Source organism: Dipteris shenzhenensis, chromosome 6 (genome assembly GCF_047967505.1).
Source record: "Dipteris shenzhenensis isolate YYH24624 ecotype China chromosome 6, Dip_SZ_1.0, whole genome shotgun sequence".
Taxonomy (NCBI): Eukaryota; Viridiplantae; Streptophyta; class Polypodiopsida; order Gleicheniales; family Dipteridaceae; genus Dipteris; species Dipteris shenzhenensis.
This window is the reverse complement of record NC_141601.1, coordinates 59,362,012-59,375,793: the sequence shown is the minus strand read 5'-3', so window position 1 is coordinate 59,375,793 and position 13,782 is coordinate 59,362,012.

Here is a 13,782-nt window from a genome sequence, read left to right as displayed (position 1 = left end):
TATGTAAAAATTGTATTATTTATTTTTCAATCAATTATCAAATAATATTTGCTATATCAAGTAAAATGTGTGTGTAAAAGTTATTCCTTAGAATTTTAGATGACTTTCTCACACCGTGTACTATGAATACTGATGCAATTAAGACTTTTAATTAATCTTTCACTTAGATAATAAATTTCATTCATGGATACCAAGTATCAAATGTAAAATTTTAGTCATTTAAGATTCCAATGTCATGTAAAATTTTGGCCCATTTTAAAAGCTACTAGAAGTTAAATTCTTTTGGTCCATTTTGAATGCTATTGTTTATAAAATAAGAAATGGCAATTGTGATTCCATTTCTTGCCATTTTTAACATAATAATTGGCATTTTGTATGTCACTTTATTTCCATTTTCAACATGAAATCTTGCAAATTTTTAAGTCATCTTTTGCCATTTCAAATATTTTTTATGTCACCTTTTGCCATTTCAAACATGACTTTTATGTCACCTTTTTCCATTTCGTTCACAGTTGGTCTCAAATTTAGTGCCATTTCATGCATTAAAATGGTAAAAATATATGGTTGGAAATGGCAAAACTATATGGCACTTTTAGTTGCCATTTCATACGTAAAAATGGCAGAATATATGGCACTTTTGGTTGCCATTTTAGACATCAAAATGGCAAAAATATATGGCACTTTTGGTTCCCATTTTTCATGTGGAAATGGCAATACGATATGGCACTTTTGGTTGGCATCTCATACATAAAAAAGGCAAAATATATGGCACTTTTGGCTGCCATTTAAGACATAAAATGGGAAAAATATATGGCACTTTTGGTTGCCATTTTGCATGTGGAAATGGCAAAACTATATGGCACTTTTAGTTGCCATTTAATATGTAAAAATGGCAAAATATATGGCACTTTCGGTGGCCATTTTAGACACAAAAATGCAAAAATATATGGCACTCTTGGTTGCCATTTTGTATGTGGAAATGGCAAAACTGTTAAATTACACGGTGCAGCAGAACAGAAATTGAACGAAGAATAGAGAGTACACAGCAAACTGGAAAGGAACAAACTTTTCCTTCCATGCTGAAGTAGTACAGATGATCGCTCCGTCCACCCGTGCACTCCCATAGTGGAGCTTAGATGGCAATCTAGATAGATACTACGTGAAGAGCTACTAGCTAGAAGATCTGATCTGATCTGAACTAATCTGATACAATGGACTAGGAAGGTTGCCTCTTTATAGCTATGAGGGTGGTAGTTGGATCAACATAGTCGGTGGAGTCAACAAGTCGACCTAGTCGGTGGAGCTAACCAGTCAACCTAGTCGGTGGAACCGACTAGTCGTCCATGGAATATTCAGGGAATATTCCCTATACTTTCGCCTCGGGGGGTCTGGCCCCCAAACCCCCACCAGGGGGGCCAACTGGCCCCCAGGTCCCAGCAAGAATAAGGGGCTTCCACACAATCACCTTTCTACCATCAACAGTCTCATTGATAGACCTCATCTGACATGCAAGTCAGGATCCATCCAGTGTCCTGGGCTCACACATGCCTTCTCCTCATATGGGGGCCTTACAACTTGAGCACCTTGGACCACTGGTGGTTACCAAGAGGGTGGGGCATTGAGCATATCTAACACCCCCCCTTAATATCCACCCATAGGTGAACTACCTTCTTAGCCTGATGTCGAGCCTCTGGAGATGACCCTGAAGCTGTTCCTTCCCGAGTGCCTTGGTGAAGATATCTGCTCCATTTTGCTCTGTTGGATAGTAGACCAATTCCACTATCCCGTCCTCGATCAAATCATGCACATAGTGATACTGAATCTCTATATGTTTTGTGCGCGCATGAAACACTGGATTTTTAGTAATGGCCATGCAACTTTGATTGTCGCACCTCAGCATAGTTGCCTCATCCTCTTGCACTCCCATGTGCCATAAGATCCTCCTCAGCAACACTACTTCACATGCAGCAAAACATGTTGCCTTATACCCCTCAGCCTCGGTAGAAGACAATGCCACTATTGGTTGTTTCTTACTGATCCAAGAGAAGATACGTGAACCTAAAGAGAAACAATATCCAGAAACTGATTTCTTGGAATCAACATCTCCAGCCCAATCTGAGTCACAGTGACCAGCCAAGGAAGTGCCCGTACCATAGGTGATGCCATAATCAAGAGTGCCCTTCACATACCTAAGTACCCACATCCCTGCATTCCAATGATTCTCCCGAAGCTTATTAGAGAACCTTCTCAAAACGCCAACAACAAAACTGATGTCCGGTCTGGTGTTGCACAGATAGATGAGACTGCGGACTTCCTGTACCTCTCGATGTCTGCTAGTGGTGAGGCATCCTCCATAGACAACCTCACATTTACCTCCATAGGTGTGGCTATCTCCTTGCACTCGGACATACCCAATGCCTTCAAGATCTCCCTTGCATATTTTTGCTGAGAGATGAAGATCTTGCCTGGCTCTTGCCAGACTTCAATCCCCAAACAATAGTGCATCAAGCCTAAGTCTGCTGTCATCTCAAACTTCGTGCTCAACGCCTTTCTAGTCTGTTGGATCATATCTTCATAGTCACCTGTAATAAGGAGATCATCCACATATAGAACAATAATAGCAATTTTTCCACCTTTCCTGTACACATAGAAGTTACCATCTGAGGCACATCTTTTGAAGTTTAATTTATGAAAGAATTTGTCTATCCATTGGTACCATGCTCTTGGGGCCTATTTCAGCCCGTACAAAGCCTTCTTCAGCTTACATACCTTGTTCTCATAATGGGGGGCCTCAAACCCAGGTGGCTGAGCCATGTACACCTCCTCCTTAAAGTCACCATTCAAGAATGTTGATTTAACATCCATTTGATAAACTGGCCACTTTTTATGAGCAGCCACCGATAGTACTATGCGAATAGTGGTCATTCTGGTAGTCGGAGTGAAAGATTCATGAAAATCAAACCCTTCAACTTGCAAAAATCCTTGTGCAACCAATCTGGCTTTGTACTTTTCCAAAGTCCCATCGGCCTTGTACTTTACCTTCCAAACCCACTTGGTGCCAATAACCTTTCTGTTAGGTGGTCGATCTACTAGCTCCCAAGTTTCAATCTTCATGATGCTGTCATATTCTACTTGCATAGCATTTTTCCAATCTCAGTCTGTAAGTGCTTCCTCCAAACTCGTAGGCTCCTTTACTTCTGCAATAATCTCAGCCATCAAGGCCATATTGATTATGTGAGCAGAAGCCCTCGTTTTCTCCACGATTCTCTGAGACCGCCTTGGTCCATCTGCATGCTACTCAACAGACATAGGCATCTGGTTATCATGGTCGTAGAGCTACCTTACCCATCGTGGCAAGGGCTCTTCCAGTGGTGTAACAACAGGTTGGTGACTTATACCTTCATCATCTGATATTTCCTCCTCCTTTATAGCTCTTGGGATAGGTCCATAGTGAATTACCTCTTCGCTTGATGATAAAGTGGAAGAGCTCTTCTTTGCCTCCATTGCATGTGGCTGCTCCCTGATCACCACATCGTAGCTTGCTATGATCTTCTTTGCCTCTTAATCATACAACTTCTAGGCTTTCTTTTCATCACAATAGCCTAAGAAGATACATTTGGTGCTTTTTGGTTGTAGCTTGTTTCTCTCTTTGTCTGGTACATGCGCATAGCATTCACACCCAAACGTTCTGAAGTGGGAGACAGATGGCTTCTTATCGCTGTAAGCCTCATGTGGTGTTTTACCTTTGAGTGCCTTTGTATAGCTATGATTAAGGATGTAAACCGCAGTATTGACAACCTCAGCCCAGAAGTGGTTTGGCAGTCCAGCACCTTTCAACATACACCTCCTCATTAGGGAAAAAGGGAGCTTATTTTGGGGCCCTGTAAGAAATTCACTATTTTTTGATTTATTTCTCTCCTAAAAGACCTCAAAAATAGTAAAATACGGAAACGTGGCTCAAAACTGTCAGTAAGGACTACAGAACTGTCAATTCAGAAAGGAATAAGATAATCTTTGTCTGACTAACATGATTTTGCATTAAATATCTCCTTAGATTTTTTTTGTTTACCAAAGATTCCGCATCTCTTTTGCCGACGTGTGCAGGCCTTTCATAAAGAATCCATCACTGAACTTGGTGATTGCAAGTTTTCAAAATATTTACATGGATACCGCCACACTTCCACGATTCATGTTACAAAACGACTATGAGATTGACAAGCAAACTTCGCAACCTCAGAAGCACAAAAAATGGCCGATACTAGTGAGTCACTATCTCAGAAGAAGCGATTATACCATCTTCACATCGACTTAGAAGAACAATATGCTCCAACACAAAAAAGATGAAAGGATACGGTGCTGAATGCTCAACAGCGGGAAAATATGAGAAGACAAGGGCTTCAACATATTGACTTATGGTGCGATGGAAGCATATATCCAAAATGTCAAGTAAAAAACTCTACACCTCCATTTGTCAATCCCACCACATTACTGAGGTTTGCCGGCGATGGACAAAATGGACTTCTTGGTTATATCTCAGCGTAGTCTGCATTTGCGGAAACGTATAAAATGATGTACCTACAAGAAAAGGGGGCCAAGATTCAGGAGATAGCCATTCGTGCAAAATTGGAGCAGCAGTTGTAGAATGAAATTGAGCAGCATTCAAAGAGTAAAAAAGAGTTGACAAGAGCAAGAAAGAAGAGAACCATGCTTGGAGACAGACTACGTAGCAGGAAGATTAAAAACATTGCAAATTTGAAGGCTGGGATTGGTGGATGCAAGCGAAGAATTCAGGAAGCAAGGTTAGATTGAAATTTATCATTTTGTATACTCAAAAAGGCTCTCAAATGACTATATCTATTTCGTCCATTACCGCAAAACAAGAATGGAGGTGCTTAATGATATAGGCATATTGTGTTGTTACTATAGGAAATTATTGGAGCCTGCAAAAGTAAATATGGATCCGAACCTTCTTCCTGTTAAACAAATGAAAGGATTGCTTTCTTGTGGTGTAGCAAAAGGTTTGATTGAGGAAAAAAAATACAAAACAGTCAAACGCGATGTTGTAGAGGACTTTGTATCCAATAATCAAGTTGATGGCACTATAATCCAAGAGGCTCTTGATGTTAGTGGAGTTAGCAGGAAGGGATATAGTTCAATTTTCCATGCGATATCCTCAACTTTGAAAGATCAAAGGATTAAACGAGTTTTACTGCCAAATCCAGCAACCGTGTGGAGGATAAGAGGTCATTTGAATGAAAGTATAGATGATTTTATTGGGCAATATATCCATATTGAAGAAATATTTCATGGTGGTAAAGGAACCACTGTGTATGATCCTTGGAACAATATATTTGTAGATCTACAACAACTTCAAAGAAGAATGGTCGAGTTTTATGGAATAACATTTGAGGAGTGCAAAGGCATTTTGAAATTTGTTATCAAATTGGATGAGTGTGAGGTTATAAAGGAAAAGAAAATGGAAAGAGTTACTATTACATTGATGAATGGAGCACTTGATACATCATTGACTGAAGCGAGTTCGAAGTATTTTAGTGTGCAGTCGGAGAAACACATATGGTGGTTAGGCTCGTTCCAGGTATGATCATTTTTTGTTTTGTACTTGATTTTGGTCATTGTTTTCAAATCTGTTATAGTAAGACTTTTGTTTTCTATAATCTGCCAAGTGAAGACAGAAGACCATGAAACACTAGATTGGGTGTTTCACCACACAGAAATACCAAGAATAATCAAAAGACAAGTGCAAGGTGAGAATCTCCATGTTCCAGGAAAAGGTGATTTTCAAGTAGAGTGGCACATGGCCGGGGATCTTAAAACACTTAAGTGCATGTATAACGCTAGTAAAGGAGGCAACTCAAAGTCTCCTTGTATTTACTGCAAAGAATCAGCTCAAGTAATGGATTCCAAATGGTGGAAGAGAGCACCTAATAGAGATAAAGTTGACCCTGACTTCAAGGCCATTCTGGACATTCCACTATGTAATGTTCACATCTGCACATTGCATGGTCTATGTCGAATTATTGAGAAATTGGTATTTTTGTATATTGGATTTGCTTGGAAACTCCGTCCCGAAAAAAATAGAAAGGGGCTCTCTCCAAGCATTGGAAAAAGTGTTATCTGATATAGGTCTGCATGGAGGAGATGTTCAAATCACAAAGGATTTTAAAAAGTCTACCAATGGCAAGGAGGTACCAATCAAGCCCTCTATTGGTGGTGTTAAGGCAAGAAGATTCTTGTCTCGACCCAAACACAGTAAGCAAGTAAGGCAAGGTAGAACAGTTTCAAAGATTAATTATGGATTGTGGAAGCAAGTCCATAATGCCGTGAAAGATCATGAGGCAGATGGGGAAGCACGAAATGTGAAGGCAGAGGTGTGGAGGTCTCTTGATCAACTCTTCATGTTCTGTGACAAAGTAACATGGACAAAGAGTGATTACAAGAACTTTGAGGAGGCAATTAAACATTTTGGGAAGTCAATGAAAGACGCGTGGTTAGCCTGCAATATAACTCACTACATGGTAAGGTTCTGTCTTCTTCTTTTACTTAAGTGTGATCCTCTTTTTTTTATTACTTACTATGCATTCTTATGTCTTACAGCATATCATCTACAACCACCTTCCCTATTTTGTCAAAAAGTATGGATGCCTAGCAATTTGGTCTACCCAAGGCATGGAGCACGTAATGCATTTTTCAGACACACACAACACTATGGAGGGAGCCAAAAGGCAAATAGTCAGAAGGAAGTCTTCCAATGGTTTTATCAAGGCATACTACAGAGGCTGCATGCTAAAAGAAAAGTTGCTAGCTCTAAAATCAAGCTTGCTTTTCTTCTAGCCCAAAAGCAAAGACGAAGACAAACTCTAGACAATTCAATGGCAGCAGAGAGACATAGACAATGGAGGGAATCGAAGATATTTAGAAACCATAAATGGACAAGTAAACATGAATAGGACTCATTTGTAACTTATTGGTGTTATGTCCACATGTTTTCAAACTCAATCAATAGAATTTTTATACAAGATCATACCAGACATCAAAGACTTTGTACAAATCAGTTCAACTTCAATATAATGTTTGTGCTATATTTGATGACTAAATCCTATTTCTCCCAGGGCCTGCTGATCGGAACTCTCTTTTTGATCTTGATTGGAGTCTTTTTCTTCCTTATTGGCTTGATGACGAATGTCTGTTTATAAATGCTTGCCTCTGTTGCTTGTCTGGGAGGGGTATCCTTTTCTTCAGCTGTCTCCATGTGTTCTTCTTCTTGGATTGTGTCGCCTGATGCAATCATGGGTGGCTCTCAAAACCTTATGAGCTTGTGTTTTCCATAGCCCTCTAGACATTTGGGCTCCTTAACACCACATGCTAATGCATAAGAAGTGTAAGACAAAAAGTAAGAGGCCCTAGAGGCCTGTTTATTCACATAATCTCCAAATATATCTATGGCAGACAACCTCTCTATCAAAATGATCTTCTCCTTTTGCCATGAAAGATCATGTCCACCTAAAACCCTGGACAAACATTTTAAGAAGTAAACAATGGCTTCTCCATTGTTGCTCAACTGCCTATGGTAAATCAAGATCTTAGCACTGCCTAGATCATGAATATAATGAGCTAGGCTTGACAGTTTGCGAAACCCAACCGGCCTGCTTCCACTTGATCTCTCGAGGAATGTGTCATCCTCAATTTGTAGCTGCCACATATCAAAAGATTGGAGTGAGACAATACACAACCTACAAAACATTTATGCAAAAGACGAAGTATTTGATTTGAAGTAACAAGATCATACCTTCTCATTTTCATCAGCAACAAGCAGTTCATCTTTCCAAAGATTTATTCCTCTCCCCTCCAGTCCAGCCTCTTCTTTAAGCTTTTCCGTGTATAGTGCTGAGAGATTCATAGCTTCTTGTGTGAGTTGGAAGGCAGCTTCACTTGGCTCTTCGAACTTTTCAGCCTCTTTGAAACAAAAAGTAAGGGCCTCTTCAGGATCAAAAATTGTTTCCAAAGCCAATAGTGAATGGTCATCCTCTATGCCAACCTCCTTGTCAAGCCTGGAAGCCTGGGCAATAAGGGAAATGGCATAGTCCTCCCTCAAATTGAACATACACTCTATATCATGGAGGAAAACATAATCTTTTCCACCAATCAAGACACCTGGAAGCATGGGCACTGCATAGTTGCTACTCTGAACATCAAAATCTTCAACTGGCTGTGCTCCCCTAAGAGTTTTTGTCCTTAGTTGAACAAGGTCAAGAGCAGCCACTTGCAGCCCCTCATCCTGGAGGTTGATATCTTCTTCTTGCTCTGCCATTTCTGTTACCAAAGGAACATCATCTTTTTCCTCTGCTTTAGATGTGTCTTCTTCTTCAGCCTCCTGCCCTTGTTCATCCAGATAGTCCTGACTGAAGACAATGTACATAAGGAATGCCATGCTTTCCTCAAGCACTCTACACTTTCTGGTGTGCAAGTTACAGTTGAATTTATATTGATCAGACAAGCTGTCAAATCTTCTATTCACATGGTACCTCAGCCTGTCAATAAGGACAATATGATTTATATGCACAAAAACCTTTTCACCTTCCACAATTCTTCCTGCCTCTGTCAGTTGTTTGAAGGTATCCCAATGGTCTGAAAGAAAATCTTTGTGATGCTCCAGTACAGAGCTCATTGTGAACTCCATGTTGAAAATACTGTGGTATATGTGGAAGTTCCTCTGAGCCTTGCATTTGTGAAGAAACTCAAATAGGAGCAAATCTGGAGACTTGTCCTCTTCTGGTTCCTTTTGTTTTGAGATGGAAGAATCAGCATTCTGCTCCAATCTCTTCCTTTTGCGTGTTCCAATATTATTATACATTGAATTCTATATGCTGACATATGCAATCAGGGAATGCATAGGATATCATCAGATAATTCCTTCATGAGCTCTCATGACTCACTTGGTGATTGCTGTGGTCTAATAATAGCAACAGAAAAGTCCAGCTTCCTCTTGAAAGGAGGGGCCTGGGAGTCAAGTGTTCCAAAGCAAAAATATTTCTCATCATCAAGGAAGAATTCCACAGGGCCAAAGATAGCAAAACAATGAGGTAGAAGTGAGAACCAAAAGAGACATAGGAATTTGCAGAAAAATGCAATGTAGGACCATTTGGAAAATATAAAGCACTCTCCTTGCATTTTGTTGCAAATTTTCCAATTCTGTTGATATCCATGTCAAATCAAACACTAGGTTCATCGAGTCATTGATTCTTGGACAGTATGAGGTGATATGCAAGAGAAAGGCTGGAGCTGAGTGAAGCTTTTCATGAGGAATGTGTCAACAATAGGGATTTGCAGCAAAATGCAATATGGGCTATCTAGAGATGGATAAAGCACTCTCCTCGCATTTTGTTGCAAACTTCTAGATTCTATTCATATCCATCTCCAATCAAATTCTTGGGTGATTTACCACATTCTTGGACAATATCAATTGAATATGTAACAAGAAGGGTGGAGCTGAGTGAAGACATTTGGACATCAAGAATCCAATGGATGGAAGAAATATATGTCAAAAAACATTGAAAAGAATCTAGAATTCTGACCTTTTTTTTCCTTTTCCATGCTGTTGGAGTTGCACTGGTGAATCTCCTGCTCTTTCCCTAACTTGAACTCTGCACTCTAGGTAACCTGGAGATCTGGCAGTGGTAGTAGTCTTTAGGCAGGTTGTAGTCTGGATGGAGTGTGTTGGGTAGGAAGGGATCAGAGAGAGAAGGAAAAGGAAGATGGGAGGGTCCTGGCAGGGATGAAAGATTGGGAGGGAAGAGTGGTTGTGGAATTGATTATGAAATCATGAATGGCACAAGTTCCAAGGCATAAAGTGTACCTTTCACATGTGCCAAGTTTCAAACTCCAAGAGATCTGGGTCCCATCCACACGTGTGAAAAACGACTACATTCCACACGTGTGGGATTTAGTAGATGCCTTGTTTGTATTTTGCACTTATCTTTTCCCTCCTGTCTAATCTATCCTGTCTCGGCCCTCTTGCCCTCCAGTCTCAGCTCTCTTGCCTCCCTACCTCCCTACTCTGCAACATCAGCATCTTGACCAGCAGCACAGGTTCATCCCCAGCACAGGGTACTCATCAGCAGCACAGCACACCCATAGAGAGATTTCAGGTCAGTATTAATGGGTTCTTCCCTCAGTCTCTACAATCTTCTTGCCTACCATAGAAACAATCCATCTTGCATGGAAATGCATAGACTCAGTCCATATTTTATTTAGTTGTAAAGACAAAGAAATCACTGTAGGAATGCAGATCTTCAAGTGTGATAATTGCATGTGAGGGTAAAACTGTAATTATGGGTTCTTCCTTCAATTTGTGCACAATTCTTGCCTTCCATAAACTCAATCCATCCTGCATGGACATGCAAACACCTTCAAATGACTGAAGGCATATTCCAGCATGCTGCATCATGAATTTGCAAGAAAACGTGAGAAGAAGGCCTTAGGAATTTCAAACAGCCGAAATCGCGTTTTGTTGCAAATATTGAAATGTTGCTCCATCCACCCCTGTCATTCTAGTTTTGTGACTTCCATAGTTGTCCATGGCTGTACTCTTCTTGCATAAACTCCATTCATATTGTATTTAGTTGTAAAGACTGAGAAATCACTGTAGGAATGCACCAGCATGTCACTTCAGGTATTTGTAGGAAAACACGATTTCGACTTGTTAGGAATTTCAAACTCTCCATATCGCGTTTTATTGCAAAATTTTCAATGTTGCTTCATCCACCCCTGTTATTGTCTTTTTGTGTCATACCATGTTCTCCATAGCTGTAATCTCTTTCCATTGCTTTGTATGCAGTTTGTCAGAGTGATGGTAAGAACCAAGTCAACTGCAAGGAAAGTTGGCAAAGGGCCAGGGCTTGCAGCAACAGCTGCTGGGGCAAGTACCAAGAAATTTAGTGTGCTTCCAAAGGGAAGAGCTGCACATGGCAGGAAGGGTAAGCCAATGAGCCTGCTCCAGCAAAAGGCCAAGAGATTGAATCATGGTGCAGGTGTGCTAAGGGAGATCAGGAAGCAATAGAAAGCTATAGGCTTTGCAATCCCCAAGGCACCTTTTCAAAGACTGGTGAAAGAAATATGTGATAGTTGGCACCTTGGGTTCAGGTGGAACAGGACTGCCATTCTTTCCTTACAGGAAATGGCAGAGGATTTCTTGGAAAAATATTTTGAAGATGCAATGCTGGTAGTAGCCCATGCTCACAGGGTGACTGTGATGGCCAAAGACTTCAACACTTTGTCCAGAGTGAGATGGAGGTATGACAAGCTTGTTCATCCTGTGGAATGGCAGGACATAAAGATGAGAGACATATTATTAATTCCACCTACAAGGAAGTTGAAGGTAGATGAGGTTAAGGTTGTTGAAGTAACCCACTCAAAGAACACCAGAGGGAAGGTTGCTTATGAGGAGTCACTGAAGCAGCAAATAAAAGAAACAAAATCTGTTATAGATGTGGAGACTGAAAAGAGGGAGTTGTAGATACAAAGAAGGTTGCAGGATCTGGGCCCTAATATAGTTGTCCATATTGAGGATGAATTTTCAGTGAATGATTTTGACTTGACAAAACCATGCTTGGCAGAATTGGCTCATAAGAATGAGTATTGCTCAGATACTATCATTCTTGCAATGCTCTAGTAAGTGTCTATTATTTTACATTTTTTGCAAAACAATCCTCCTTGTACCTCCTTTATACCCTACCCTAATTATTTTTTGGTCCTATGCAGCATGATGAGAAGCTGGCTTCACCCCTCTGTACAGCGTACAGTTCATATTATTGATCCTTCCATTTCTTCTAAGTTAAGAGATGCAAAGGAAACTCCCATTGGTATTTCCAACTGGTTCAGACACTGCAATTTTGAAGTTATGGATGTTTTGCTACTTCCATACCATAACAGGTATGTGGGTGACTGCTTCTTTTGAGATTCTTCTTTAAGATTGAGAACTCTTGTAGCCTTTGATTTCTTAATGCTTTTTTCCTTATGCAGTGACCACTGGAGTTTTGTTTCTATTGACATCTAGCAGAAGCAATGCTTTATATTCAACTCTCTTAAAAACACACACAGAGAGCTGAAATTGTAAGTGGTGTGTGTGCTTTTTGAACTTAAAACTTCATTATTTTGATATCATACTAACTAAATTATATGTATTGCAGTTGTATTAGAAGGCTTCTAGATGCATTGGATCACTGTCCTCCTAATGTCTCTCTTTTGGATTCAATAGAGCCAATAAATCTAGAGGTAAAAAGCTCGGGGGGGTCACTCATCATATGTAACCCTATCACGTGAGTTCAAAAGAAGGATATTTTTTATTCCTAAAATTTACAGAAATAAATATACATAAGGGACTATTTAAAATAGTTTTGGAAAAAATTTACAGATTTGTATAGAAAAGGGGTACATTTTATTAATGAAAAAATTTACAGATAAGGGATTTTAAATATAGGCCTTGAACGCACGTGATATAGAGGGTTTATACATAGTGACCCCCCCGAGGTAAAAAGTCGTTCCCTCTACTGATGTCTATTTCATGCTATGCCTTTGAACTTATTGAATAATTTTGTTTGTTCAGATGTTAACAGTTTCTAACATATCTTTCCAACTGTACAGACACCACAACAAGATGATTCAAGTAGCTGCAGATGGAGAGTGCTGATCAGTGCCAAATATCTACTTTCAAGCTATTTTGATAAAGAACAGCTAGACATTGTAAGAAAAAATAATTTTTGTTTAGCTTGAAGATAATTGATAGTGATACAAAGTGTTCTAAATCATCATATGCCATTGTAGATGAAAGAAGATAGCTTCAGCTCAAGCTATGTATATAATTTCAGAGCTCATACAATTTGGAATTTTTTGAGCTATGCCTCCCCCAAGCTTATTGTACCAGCTAATGTCGAGTTGGGTGAGAGCTCTAAAGTACGAGAAGGTGTCATACACCTTGATGCCACAGATGAACAAGAACCTAGTGCTGATGAGGAGAAGCCACAGGAACAAGGACCTACTACTGATGTTGTTGAGGAGAAGATGGAGCAGCAGTAAACAGATGCTCCTGGGGCAGTAGAGGAGACAATGGAGCAGCACCAACATACTATACAGGACAGGATGGAGCAGCAGAAAATAGATTCTCCAAAAAATGATGATAGGGAGAGCTTGGACCATGTAGAGCAGCCTCTGGATCAACCTGTAGATAAATAGACAATGGTTGTCAAGAATATGTTCTACATGTACAACTAAACACTTCTGTACAAAATTTTACTTGATTGAATACAAAACCTTTGTTTATGGAGTCTGTGTTATCTCAATTTTCAAATTTTCAATGTCTTTGCATTTTATTGAGCTCTCTCTTCTTTTGAGCACCTGCAAAAACGCAATATGAATCAATAGGGTAAAGTAAACTAATAGCAGTGCTTAATGAGACTAGGATAAATCAGATGGTGTACCTTTTTATTGTTGTAGATAAATAAAAAGTCGTTTGAAATAGAACCTTCTGTCTCAAACAGAATGTCATTGCGCAATTGAGCTAGGGAGTAACATTCTCTTAATGAGATATTGACTAGCATATCACCATTCTCAACAACATCAATATCAAGAAGTTTATTTTCTGCACCAAAAGAATCTTCATCTTGATCCATTGGGACTAGTTTTGCGCCTAGCATTCGACTGCGCTTATAATAAAAAGAAAAAATAAAATTTTGTGATGCAACCATGTACTTCAGTTGCATAGAAGGT